Raw genomic sequence first — 13,675 nt, 5'->3', positions numbered from 1 at the left:
AGACAGGAACTTAAAGTGTGCCTGATTTCCAATAATCTGTCACGAATTTTCTCTCACAATATTTGAGGCTACACTTGGGAAGATGAAAATACTGAAGAACACTTTCCAAGTTCTAGAAGACGTGGAAGGTAATTTTCACGCTCATGTGGGTTTGGATACACCTTTTGGGAAATTTTAATGTTCTCTAGAAATTTTAAAGGAAAGCAACCATGTGAAAAAGGACGGATTTAAGTTTATCAGTGATCAATAAACTCTTCCCAAACCGCGTTCCTCAATCTCTGTGATCTGTGTTTAAAATTCATTGTAACAAAAAGTAAAAAATAAATAAATAGATAAATAAATAAATAAAATTCGATGCACTGTGAATGAAGGAAGGATACAAGGCCTCAACCATCACCGGCATTTTTCTCATAGCCCCATTGAATTATGGGTTAGAAATGGCTATCTGTTTAATTCCATACCACTCAGATATTGCAAAGTGTGCACACATCAAATAGGTCTTAAGTGTGAGTGCAAAACCTTCTAGTAGGTGAATAGTCCATTGTAAAGCTGGAGATACCCATACATGTGTCACAACATGGCTACCCCTGAGTGTGGATGCATATGAGACTCAGGAATGTTCTTTTGGAGAAATCCTAATCCTATACCACACGCTATTTGGAAGAAAATGTCACTGTGTAAAATGCAATGTAGAACCCTTTCATTTGCTTTTTTCTTTTAATATGTTTATCATATGTAACAATGGACAAAAGCCATGTCTGTCTTCCAGAAAAATTAGAATAAAAAACCTACAACTGTGATCATGTGGTAAGGACTTTATAAGTCAGAGTTGTCTCTTAGACATATGAGAACACACACTGGAGAGAACTTGTGAGTTTAATGAGTGTGGTAAATCCTTTTCATGTCATTATCGTCTCTAGAGGCATGAAAGAATTCACACCAGAAAGGAAGCCTGTGAATGTGTTTAATTATGGTGAAACTTTTGTACATTTATGTGTTCTTCATCGTTGTGAAAAATTCACACTAGAGAGAAATTGTATGGATAGGTTTCTTTTAATGTGTAGCCCAGACTGGCCTCATACTCGTGATCCTACTGCCTCTGCCTCCTTCAGCAAATCCTACAGGTGTGTGCCACCACAACTGGCAATTGTATGCATATAAGCAATGTTGTAGGGCCTTTGTGTTGTGGGATCCACTGAGATTCAACACTATTCAAATACCAGATCAATGCACATGACAAGAATTTATTTTACCAATCTATGGATAACAGAGCCAGACATGGTGCATTTGAGGAACTTAGGAACACTGGACAACCCACTCTCTAGATGAGACACAATTTGAATGGCTTGCAGAAGAGATGCTGGATCCCCTAACAGAGATCTCTGAAGACCTTAGAGACAAGCCCTATAACCCTGAGGATTATCACGTCCCCTTTGGGGGTGGTCTCACCATTAATCTGGCCGAGGACCTAGGGACCTTCATGATCAAGAAGCAGACCCCCAAACAATCAAATACAGCTATTTTCTCTCACTAGTGGCCCCAAGTGCTATGACAGGACAGGAAAGACTGTGTGTACTCCCTTGACACTATCTGTGCATGAGTTGCTGGCCAGGGAACTTAGACAACAACCTGGACTTGTCTTTATTGACCTATTCTGGGAAAGGCACTTGACGATCTGCTGGATTCAAAATCATTAAAATATATCAGGCAATGAGAACAGCAGCAGCCCCTTTGGGGGAATTAGAGAAAGGATTGAAAGAGGAAGGGGCTTCAGACCACATAAGAACAGCAATGGCAACCAACTGGAGCTTCCAGGGACTAAACCACTACCCAAAGACTATACATGGACTGACCCTGGGCTCCAACTGCATATGTAGCAGAGGATGGCCTTGTTGGTCACCAGTGGAAGGGGAAGCGCTTGGTCCTGTCAAGGTTGGACCCCCAGTACAGGGGAATGTCAGGGGGTGGTAAGCCGGGTGGATGGGGGCAACACCATTTTGGGGGATGGGAAGGGGATCGGGGACTGATGGACAGAAAATTGGGAAAGGGAATAACATTTGAAATGTAAATAAAGAAATATATCCAATAAAAAATGTATCAGGCAAACACCCAGCTTCCTTCTGTAGCTAATTTTCTTGTTTTCCATACCTGCTACTGAGGACAACGTGAAAAGTGTGTGTTTCCTCCCCCATATATCCCCCACCACCGTCATATACACACTGGAGAGAAGCTCTAGCTATGTAACCTATGTGTTAAACACTTTGCATTTCATTGAAGACTCTAAGTATAAAAAAAGAACACATACTTATTACAAACCTTACAAATATAATAACAGAACACATACTGAAGTTGTGTGTGACCACTGAGAAGCCATGTGGGAAAAGAAAGCCTCTCACGTACCACTAGTCATTTAAATTAGGAGAAAAATGCAGAGAAACGTCCCGTAAAATTTTGCACTCCTTGGTATCTTTATACAGGAGTGAAAACCTTCAGTGTGTAATCAATCTGTAAAGACTTTGTACATCACAGTTGTCTCTGAGGACCTGAAAGAACTCACACTGAATGGAATTTCTAACCATAAAAGGTTTGGTAAGATCTTTAGTCAACACACATACTTTCACTTACACAAGATTATTTATTCTGGGGAAAAACTATGACAAGTGTCAACAATGTATTCAAGCATGATGATGTCCCTTCTTATTTTGTTTGCTCTTGCAAGCTCATATGGACAAAAGCCCTACGAATTTAAATAAAAAGGTAACCATTTTAGATTTCACAGTTCCCTCCCATTATATGAAAAATGCATCTAGGTGTAAAGCTTTTTAGCTCTGGCTTAGTGCCTTTTTCTTTTGCTGCTATAAAATAAACCATCTAAGACAACTTCCAGAGTAGTTTAATTTGGCTCATGTTTCTAGAGGGAAATGCGATCAGGGTGACAATGGCAATGCAACAAGTGTCATATGGCAGCTAAGGCAGGAAGGTCAGAGCTGAAGCATGAAGCAGAGAGTGGGAACTAGGAATGAGGTGTTGGTGTAAACTCTCAAGCCCACTCCCAGTGACATATTTCCACCAGCAGAGCAGTGTTTTCTAAGTCTCTCTCAATGAAATGACTGACGCAGAAGGACTGATTTCTCTGATGGGAAGCCTACTTGCTTGTTGTCTGTTCCATGAACCAGTGCATGATGAAGAAAAACTCTGTAGGTAAGATTCCAGGAGCCTTAACATGTGAGTTACTGGGATGAAACCTTAACAACAACAACAAAAAAATCATGTGATATCCCTGTGTTTCTATGTGTGATGTGCATGCTGGTTCCCATGAATATCAGACCCTTTAATTTTGAGGGAGGAGTTAAAGGAATGTAAAATATCTGACATTGGTCCTCAAGATGAACTTAACTGCTCAGCCATGTTTCTTGCCCTGAAAATACTTTAAAGACTTTATATATTATCTTAATACCAGGAAGTAGGAAAGAACTCATGCAACAGAAAAACCTTACTCATGTGAACATTTTGATACAAGTTTTAGACCTCAAAGTTCTCTTCAGTTTCAAAAAAAAAAAATCCTTTTATCACTTCTCATCATAGCCATGAAGGAAGCAAATCATTTACCATGGTCACTCAAGTGTAATGGAGATCACCGATTGTCAAGTTCTACATGGCCGTGGAAGGGATGACTTGACATGGTTCCCACCCCTACAGCACAACTAGGAAAATGTTGACCTCCAGGACTGTTGACCTTTGCTCTGTGTCTAGGGCTTGTTTGTATAATAATGTACATAATTTATTCCATGTTCCTGTTTTGGCAAATATTTTCATTCCCAAGGTTATTGGGATCTGTTCTTCTTATCAAGGAGAACGACCCCATGATAATTAGAATCAGCATGTGTCCAGGAGTCAAGGGTATGTCTAAGTTGCTCAGGAAAACTGTTAACTGTTGTGACCTTCAGGACAGCCCTTAAGTCTGTGGGAATGAACTCACAAAACATGTCATGAAAAATATATCATTTACCTATGCAAAATATAAGGATGCAGTATGCCTTGTATAAGGGACTTCACCTTACAATACAAAGGCCGGTGCAACAATAAGCCATATTTTCAGAGAGATACAGATATAGGGAGATTCCTGAGTTCAAGGTCAGCCTGGGACAGATCAAGTTTGGGCACAGCTGTGGTGTCACAGTTATTATGGGGATGGTAGCTTCAGGGCAGGATCCCTCCCAGCTTATTAATTGTCTGTGCTTACAAAAAGAGGCAGACGACTAAATTCAATTCATATGGTAAAAAAATTGTACTCACTGTCTTGACTCGATTTGCCAGTTTAAATTATTATTAGAGAATTTCAAAAAGTATCACTGTTCATCAAAACAATGAAGTTTCCTTTGTGAATCTTATCCTTTCATTCTCTGATTCACAGATAGTTCATTTTACAAATACATCATAGCTGGCCTTAGAGTTATGGTCCTGTAATCCCAGTACCTGGAGGACAGTGGGAGGCCAATTTGAGGCCAACTTGGTCCAAGATAGTAAGTTCTGAGACTGTGCAGGCTACGTGAAGATCGCCTGTCTCAAAAGGATTCCATACAGGAAAATATCAAATTATGGGAATTTTTCTAATTTAATATGACTGGGTGTAGCTAGATGGCTAAATGTCGGTGACAGCTGGCACAAGTTAGATCAAGGTCTTGATTGGACAGTAAAAAAGTAAGGCAGGGAAAAAGCTCTTGTAAGGTGGGAGAGAAGAGAAAGGAAGGGCAGAATCAAGTTGAAGGATGACCCAGACCTGGGTGGTCTTGAATGGCCCTAGGTAGATTTGTGTGCTACGTATGTGGCACTAGCACCGGGTAAAAGGTTCAGACATTTTTAATATTTACTGTAACAACTGGGGTCTGACTAGCTTCAACACAAACTTTTGTTATCTCTACTCAAATTAACAGGACTGTGTTAATAATAAAAATAAGCAATGTGGAGAGTCCAATCACAGAGGGTTAGTGTCAGACTAGGCCAAGAGACAGTCTGATCCCCAGTGACTAAAGATACAGACGATGTCGAGCCATCTCTCAGGGCCTGAAAATCAGGCCCTGTGCCTGAGAAGCCAATGTTCTTAGGGACCAATCCCTCCGTTCAGTCCCACGAGAGTGACATTAATAGTGATGTGTGATTCGGTGCTTCTATATCCATCTTTACCTCCACCCTGATGACCCAGAAGCAAAATAAAGTTTATAGTCTTTATAGGAAGTAACTCAGACCTGGTGCTAAAGACATTTTCCAGCCCAAATCGCCCCAAAATTAGGGTTGAGTAAGACAAAGAAACAACAAAAAACAAAATAGAGAAACTGACAATACAAATCGTTGAATAAATAGTTGTCGACCACTTGATCAAAGCCACGGAACTTGAGTTTATCTCATATGTTGTAAAAAGGCAGCACCGTCGGCTCACACGGACACACGTCGGGTTTACTATGCTGGAATCTACGCCTACTTTGAGAAGAGAAATGAACTTGCAGGTATGAAGTATGTTTACGGATGGGCCGTGAATCCTCTTTATTCTTTGGATCTTTTTGTGCCTTAGGTGTCAGAGTAGCTGTGCCTTCACAGAGTGAATCAGGCAGTGTTCGTTCTGTTTTTCTTTTATGGCACAATTCTGCATGAAAAGCATCTGGATTTTTTTGGTCGGGAGGATTTTAATGACCGGTTATACCCATCTTAAGGGATGGATTTCTATGGGTCAATTTATCTTATCTAGGTGGGCGGTTTATCTGTCGGCTCTGAGTTCATCGTGTGGACATTTTGTGGAATGTAAACTCACTGAGATAAATCACGTAGGTAAATCTGATTGTTAAATCACGAGCATCTGGATTTTTTATTTTAACTGGTTCCTGGGGGTGGATGCTATAACCATTAGGGGGCAGATGCTGGGGCACAAACAGAGCAGCAGCAGAGAACTGGGAGAGGGTATCCACTCCTGTGACCAGGGGACAGGTGCTGGGACCAGGGAGCAGGTGTTGGGAGTGTGGGCTGAGTCCACAGCAGGGAGCCATGATAAGGTGGCTGCCTCTGGGACCAGAGCAGGACACAGAGCCACGAGGTCCGGCCACCGCTGGGACCTCTAGAGTCCTGATGTTACTGGGTTGCTGAGAGAGACAGATGTTCCCAGCTGTCACAGAGACAGTGGCAGGGTGCAGCTAGCAATGGGGGCTGAGAGACTACTGCGACCAGAGAGTAGGTGGGGTAGCACAGCATGACGTCACTCTAGATACCCGCTGATGCCACATTTGTAGGTCGCTACTCACTATGCTCCCAGGGCAGGTCGCTGCTCACTGTGCTACCAGGGCAGGTCGCTGCTACACGGCCCCATGCATCCAAAGTCACGTGACTAGCTGGGGTGCGCTCCTCCCAAATCCGTGCTCTGCCACTTTGGCTTTCTCTCTGAACCCCAGCCGAGTCGCCTCGTGAAGGAGAACCCCACACAGTCTCAGTTTAGAATCAACAGGACACACAATCACTGGGCACCGCACCCATCATCCTAATTTGTGAGTCGTTCTGAGTTAAGTCCACTGGGGGTGAATCTCGGGGGCCTTGTGTTTGCTACGTCTTCCTCCGAGCTCCCCTTGTGCAAAATCGGGTCACATTTTCCAGCCTCTTCTCTTTCCTTCTGTGACCTGGAAGTCCCGCCTACCCCACTTCCGGTGATTGGTCCCGAGATCTTTATTCATCGGGGAAGGTCATGCCACGATGTAACCAGAGTCTGAAATAACGAGATAAAATGTGGCCGAGTCAATGTGAAAACCTTGGCCACACACTTTTAAATTATTTATACGAAGGAAAGGAAACGTCTGAAAATCAACTACATTTCGTGTCTACTGTCAGTAAAATGTCCACGGTGAGGGACATGCTCTCCACGCCCAGCCCCCCTCACTGCCCACGCCCCGCCCCACTCACCCCTCCTCCCGCACGTCATCATCATGTAGCTCCCCAGCCAGTCGGAAAGGGCCGGGTCCGGGTCCAGGGCCTGAGAGAATGGGCGTGGCCTGACGGTGACCCTGAGTGACACTTGTGCTACCCCAGCTCCTTCCCACAATCATGGACTCATGACCAAGCCCCTTCTAGCACCGCCCACCACCTGAGGCCCCGCCTGGATCAGCCCCGCCCATCAATCAAGTCAGTTCCGCCCATTCCCTGAGGCTCCTCCTGGCAGGAGACCCCGCACAAAGGCGCCACGCCCATGCTCAGGCCATCGCTATCCAGTAGAGAAGGGAGAAAATCAAGAGATAAATTGAAAGAAGTTGGGCCAGAATCAAATTTGTCTTCATCAAGAATAAAGTTCTAGAACTTTTTGAGAGTTTCCCAACTGTAGAACAAGACAGGAGGTTTGGAAAGGGACAGATAACTATAGGGGAAATTGTTTCTGACATCTCGATATCTAAAATCATTGACACTTAACTGGTTAAATAATTAATTATAACTAATTATTTTCTTAACATCTATATATGTAAGCTTACAAATTGTTATTTGTGGCATTTGAATACAAAAATTTCCTTATGATTTTCTCTTCTTTACTGCACTTCAATGAATCAGTCATTTGAAATCAGAATTAAGCAGCAGCAAATCTTTATAAAAAACTTTAATTTGATAGAATTTTACTATTATTATGTACTGAGATATTACATATATCAGTGAGTCTGTGTAGTGAGCAGAATGAGTAATTTATTACTCTCATCAAAATTCCAACTTTTTAAAGATACAGACATTCTAATCTAACATGTTCTTTCTAGGATCATTACATTGCCCTGGTACACTACATAATTAACTCTGAGGTTTATAGAGTATCTGCCAGATCGTTTCAATCACAGTTCTTAGTCTCTAGGCTTTAGTCTATAAAATTTACTATGTATTGATAGCGGTGTGTCCTCCTCTGTATCCTTCAAAGCTGTCTGGCTTCACAGAAGTGTGTGAAGGTTTCAGATTCCATGTCATTAAAGAACATTACAATTCAAAATTCCTTGTGATTTTGTGTCTATTCAGCTCTAAGTTTCAAATTGTTAAAATAAGTTTCCATGCTATCTTTTTCATAAGGAACCTTATGTTGAAAAAAGTAAGAATTGAAAATATTTGAAGTTTCACATGCATTTCACCATATTTTACACAAATATCCACTTATGCATGTGTTTATCTATCTATCTCTCTGTCTTTCCATCTGTAGATTTGTCTGTCTATACATTCATGCACTCATCCATCCATCCATCCATCCATCCATCCATCCATCTATCTATCCATCCATCTACCTACCTATCTATGTTTCTATATATCCATGTATATGGCTCCTATCTCATGTATATCATATTGGTATATCTACATATATATACATATATATATGTATATATATGTATATATATATACATGTGTGTGTGTGTGTGAAAACGTTGTTCATTACAAACACTTGTGGTTCCACCTGTGTACAAAAATTATGTTTTAAAGGCACAGGGAGAGAAAACGCAATGCACATGTCACTTTGTTAGATGACATGAGCCTTAGAACATTGACATCACAATGGTTATTCATCTTGACAGCTACAGAATCCTCAGACTTCAGTGGTTTTCTAGCCACTGCAGTCACCAGTTTGGTGTCTAGAGGGAGGAAGGTAAACGAAAATTTCACATTGTTTGATAAGTTCTTCATCCCAGGCACTATAAAAAGGTATATATTTATATAATTTGACTCTCATGATAGAATTCTGGTATTACGATGTGTTCTGTCTTGATAATTCAAGATCATTTGAAATAACTCTCAACTCAGCAGTGGTTTCTTGATAGGGTAATCATTGTAGCAATATTCAGTACCAATGTTCTACAGAAACAAAGTTATCACATGGAAAGGGGTACATTTTTAGCTACACAGGAGAATAATTTCTGTAAATTTTAAAAACTGTACAAGTTAGAAGTGAGGATTATTTTATGCCCAATCCACTTACTTTACCCCCATGACTGCAGATTATTTTTTTAAGCAACTGGTAAATATAACCCACAATGTAGGAATTCTCTGGATTTCAAGAAAATGTTATTGTTTCCAACACAGATTGTGCCCTTTGAAATCTAATGCTCAGAATTTAAAATTCACTCAGATTAGCCATGCACAACTTTCATCACATGGTCATTTGCTTAAAATTTTGTGCATGAAGCTAAGGTAGTCCTATTTTTCAAACATACCTTTACTTTATTGCTTGATGTGTGAGATTTCAACTATTGGGTGTTCTCACTTTGATTCATGTGAGTCTTAAGCCCCTTCTAAGTGTAAGCTATGAAATTTCTGTACATAATGTTTGAAAAATGTAACATATATTGTAGGATGAATTATAGTCACTTGAGTAAATATATATTTATATATCTTCAAACTGAAAGAGCAGGGCACAATAAAGAAATCACCAAAACAGAAGCCACTCCCTTATTACAGAGAACAATTTTATTATGGGTAAGAGAGAAAAATGTTCAGAGGCATATGGATACTTTCAAAATATAGAGAAAAGAAACAGGCTTGATATGACCACATCTGGCATAAGACAAGGAAGACTATCAACTATCATAAGAGAGAAATTTAGATATCTTGGTCACAGAAAAGGACTCACAAAGACAGGAGGGGGTTCTAGCACAGGTTAGCAGTTAGTATAATGAAGAAGGGGACAGGGATGTTGGAAAATGTCTATAAACTAGATGTGGGATTTTAAATTTATAACATGTATGATTACCCCCTTCAGGAATAAAGAAGGTCAGAATGGGAATTGATATCCTAATAGGAACAAGTCAGTGGAGAGCCATATGTCCCTTTTGCCACAGTCAAGGGAAATGTCTACCTTTGCTGGACAAGACCAATTTTACAAATTTTTGAATAATGCTTTGTTTTTTTCATTTTTGCTATTGCTGTTGTTCTTGTTTGTCTGTTTGTTTGTAACTATCACTAATCTTTCTTTACTATATTTTGAGCTGGACCAAGCCTGGCATCTCTGAGACTTTCCCACAGACCTAACTGGTTTAAATCAAGATAACCTGATTATTTTCAGCACATCTACAATGTTAGCTTACAAAGGTTTAGTTATGGCGTTTTCTCAGAGTATCATATTTGATATCTGACATAATATATATCTACATTAGGATTTATAAATGTTTCAAATATCAGTTATAAAATAGCAACGCAATAATTTTATTGGAGGGTATCACCACCACTTTAGGAACTGCATTAAAGTGTTGTAGCACTTACAGTTTGAGAACCATTGCTCTATATCCTACCAACTACACTTCTTCCCATGACACTTCTGAAAAGGCCCTATTCCTTCCATTCGTTCCCAATAGTTCCCTTCATACATGACATATTCTCTGTTACATTTTAAGGCTGTCTATAGCTCAACAGAATCATGCTTGGAAAACTGAGTCCGCATTTTAATACCATTCACCCTTTGAAATACAGTATGAACGTCAGTTTCCTAACTTATCCACTGAATACTTGTTCTGCTAGATGGAGTTCTGCATCAGGAGAATTCTTTTTTTTCAACATGGACATGACTAAGGAGGAAGATGTAGGAGAAAAAAATCGAACCGTGGTTTGCAAAGGCGCTGCGGTTATCTGAAGAGGCTGGAAAAAAATATAACGATACCAGACGCTATTCAGTGATATTTCGGTTGTATCCAGTAAACTGTAAGTATACGCATCATGCCTTCCTTACTATAAGAGACTACACATTGGAAAGGCCTTAAGGTACAAAACTATTTATAATATTTTTGAGATTATAATTACTTCACTATTCTTCTTTTTCCTAATCCATGTCCTTCCATATACACTTCCTTGTACTTTTTTAAAATCATGGCTTTGTTGAGTTTTTTATTACTTATTCTTACCCATTATTTTATATGTAAGCTAACATAAGATACACATATATAATAGATATGCATGGATAATATATATATATATATATATATATATATATATATATAGTTTCTAAGTACTTAAATATAACCTGCTCAGTCCCTATAATATTGCTTGTATTTGTGTTTTCAGGAATGTGTATTTGGTATTAGATAAACAATCCAACTGACAATCCTGGGGGGGATTTCTCTTACTCTCAGGTTTCCTTAGTGGCATATGCTTCTTTGAGTAGGGTTGATGCTTACTGGATTACCCCTATATATTTCTCAATTCATTTTGTCACATTCTTTGGGCACATTTAAAAAATTAATTAAGGTCCTACTCTTCTGTTTGAATCTGGTGAAAGATTAGCGACAAGACACCAAGGAGACAGTTAAGCTAGCATGAGCCCACAGTTCTAGCATTTTTCAAAACTAACTTAGGAGGATTACAACTCATAATGACAGCCCTGTGAACTTTCAATGACACATTTATCTACATAAAATATTAAATTCATCATAAGCAGGAGTCCTCTTGCTCGGTGTTTACAGATTGATTACAGAAGCAAGATGGTTGGTCATAAGGGGCTACATGTGAGCCTCCTGCCCTCATAGCTTCCACATTAGCATGAAGAGACAGGAAGCAGCTCCTATCCCTCCACTACCCAGGGAAGCTGCTGGCACTAAGTCTTGCTGGGTGATACTGCAGACACTAGAGAAATCTGATGTGATTGAATGAAACTGTGTACTTGGTTATATTAGAATTTATGACCATAGACATGTTTTCTGGGACCACATCATATATACTCTCCAGTAGTCATGATCATAGCCTTCATATTATTCTAGAAGATATGATGCTGGTATTAATATTATCCAGTAGGGGTTTGGGATTTAGCTCAGTGGTAGAGCGCTTGCCTAGGAAGCTCAAGGCCCTGGGTTCGGTCCCCAGCTCTGAAAAATAAAGAACCAAAAAAAAAGGTAAAAAAAATATTATCCAGTAAATATCTTAAGTGCTGTTCTCATAAGTACATAAATTTATCAGACAGACATCAATAAAATCATCTATTCCATTTTGGGGGGCAGGGGTTAAATTTTCTGATCATCAGTGAAACATGTTCGAGAAGATCCATTTCACAGATTGTGAGAAAAATAAAATATTCAGGTGAGAGTTCTTCTATACATTATAAATACACCAACTGGGCACATTTTCCTTGTAACCCTTACCAGTCATGTATGCTCCTTCACAGGAAATGGTCATTAGTGCCTGAGGCAGGCTGAAAATAAGAGAATGGACTGGGTGTCTGTCAATCTGTCCATCTTTCTTGTTTTTTTCTACTCAGCTCTCTTCCTTTCCACGGTGGAAAATCTTCACATTTTATTTTAAAAGATAGTAATCAACTCATCTGAAATGTAAAAAGAAGCAAACTGATCATTTGCCATATAAGTGTAGTTGATGGAAGGAAGTGAACTTAACTTTGTATTGAGAAAAAAGGAAATGGAAATGCTTGGTTTCTTAAAAGCAGTACATATGGTCCATTCTGTCGTGTTGCAATAGTAATTAAAACTATTTTTAGATTCTCGTTCACATTATGGGAAGAAGGTTATCAAGGTTATAAGAAGTGATTATCATTATTTCCACTTTCATGGATGGTTATCTCTCATCAGACATTGGAATTAGAGGTTTCAGGTTCAAGGATTTCGTGAGAATTTTGGTTTTTATATATGCATATATATATACATTTAGATATTTAAATGGTGAATGTAAAATATAAAATATAAACGTGTCATTATTGAGACACATGTGTATGAATATCTTGAAGTAAATGTTCCATGATGGCTTGTACTTTGAGTATAGCATGTTACATTAGATTATATGAGGAATCTTTTTCTGTACTGCAATTAGTCTTCCCATGTTTTGAATATTAAAGGTTTATATACAGGATTTTTGAACCATGATTTATTCTTGTGATTGTCTGTCCCTGGAAGTTGAGAGGGGGTCATTATCTTCAGTTATGAAGCCACATATTAGCTCACGAGTATCTGAAGGAAAGTTTCATACCTAGGTTTACACAGCAAATGAAACAGATAATATTAGGTCCATCATTAAAAAAACACACAAAAAAATCATGAGTGTCAGGAGATCTGTCAGGAGATAGAATGGAAAGGAGAAAGTGACAAAAAAATCATGAAATGCATTTTATTAATGTAGAATTCTCAGAGAGCAAATTACTCAGAAAAAGAATGACAAAAGAAGAAAATTTATGCTTCAAAGATTATTGTTTCTTAAAATCATTTCTAATAGTATCAGAATGCTTGATAGGAAGACATGATTATAATTATTTGTCTTAATTATTGGAAAAAAGGATTGCCTTTTTGGTTACTTGTGTGATATGTACTTTGCAGATTTTCTACAGGAGCTCCTGGAATGAGATTATTGAATATTTTAGTACAGGGAGATAGACAACAGAAAATGAATTTTATTAAGTCAAACAATATTTTTGTTTTTATTCTGAAAAGATTGTTAAATGCAATTAATTAAAATAAAATATCTTGAAATAATTTCCTTTGTGTATTATGCAAAAAAAATCAAAGCAAAATACTTACTCCTTAACTAAATCCAGGTAAGAAATATTGAAATAGGTGGCTTTCTATAAACACAGATGTGCTTCAATTTAGCAATGGATGTGTCCTTTTTTGGTCTGAGGCAGGAAGAACTTGGTTTTACCACAATACCAAGTACAATGCAAATTAAACTAACAGATATTTGATTCTCTTTATAGGAATAA

General features: G+C 38.8%; 1 long non-coding RNA gene across 1 annotated transcript; it reads right to left on the bottom strand.

Annotated features, from left to right (window-relative positions):
- Window positions 1–5,215: 5,215 nt before the first annotated feature.
- Window positions 5,216–7,122, bottom strand: LOC148001902 (uncharacterized). Its single transcript, XR_015634180.1, has 2 exons — window positions 6,940–7,122; window positions 5,216–6,745 (listed from the first exon to the last, which is right to left on the bottom strand). It is a non-coding gene; the product is annotated as an uncharacterized LOC148001902 (long non-coding RNA).
- Window positions 7,123–13,675: the final 6,553 nt, after the last annotated feature.

Source organism: Rattus norvegicus, chromosome 12 (genome assembly GCF_021556685.1).
Source record: "Rattus norvegicus strain SHRSP/BbbUtx chromosome 12, alternate assembly SHRSP_T2T, whole genome shotgun sequence".
Classification (NCBI taxonomy): domain Eukaryota; kingdom Metazoa; phylum Chordata; class Mammalia; order Rodentia; family Muridae; genus Rattus; species Rattus norvegicus.
The sequence above is the reverse complement of the archived record's forward strand: the minus strand, read 5'-3'. Positions and strand labels throughout refer to the sequence as shown.